Source organism: Sinocyclocheilus anshuiensis, unplaced genomic scaffold (genome assembly GCF_001515605.1).
Source record: "Sinocyclocheilus anshuiensis isolate Anshui unplaced genomic scaffold, SAMN03320099.WGS_v1.1 scaffold3401, whole genome shotgun sequence".
In the NCBI taxonomy this organism is placed as follows: domain Eukaryota; kingdom Metazoa; phylum Chordata; class Actinopteri; order Cypriniformes; family Cyprinidae; genus Sinocyclocheilus; species Sinocyclocheilus anshuiensis.
In genome coordinates, this window is record NW_015556030.1 from 69,432 (window position 1) to 70,011 (window position 580).

The window sequence follows — 580 nt, forward strand, 5'->3', positions numbered from 1 at the left end:
TACGATTATCACAATTTACATTGAATGATGTTTATACCATTGTTTGATGCAACTGCATGCCGTATTTTTATATTTAAATAAACAAGCTGAAATCACTGTAACTGAAAAACTTTTAGTGCTTTTCTATAGCATTAAGCCTCAAATATCAACTACACATCGGATTGGTTTCTTCTTTAAATATCAAATAAAAATATCAATGGTATTATAGTGTTATACTAAAACTAAAATTAAAACAATGAAAAAACCCTTAAGATAACATGTAGAAAGAAAAAACGCATCTTAAGCACACAGAATAACTTAAGTGGACTTTGAACGATTAATTGCCGCTTTGAACGATTACGTAATTGTGGCATCCATGATTGTAATCGCGATTAGAAATTCGATTAATTGTGCAGCCCTAGTTAAGGTTAATGTCACACACATACACACATACAAACACACACACACACACACACTCACATACACACACACACTCTCATACACACACACTCTCATACTCTCATACACACACACACTCTCATACACACACATACACACACACACACACACACACACACACACACACACACTCACCCACACA

General features: G+C 34.1%; 1 protein-coding gene across 2 annotated transcripts in view; it reads right to left on the reverse strand.

The window, feature by feature from the left end:
* LOC107676155 (absent in melanoma 1 protein-like) overlaps nt 1-580 on the reverse strand; it is a 39,838-nt gene that overhangs the window by 35,533 nt on the left and 3,725 nt on the right. The window lies entirely within an intron of this gene.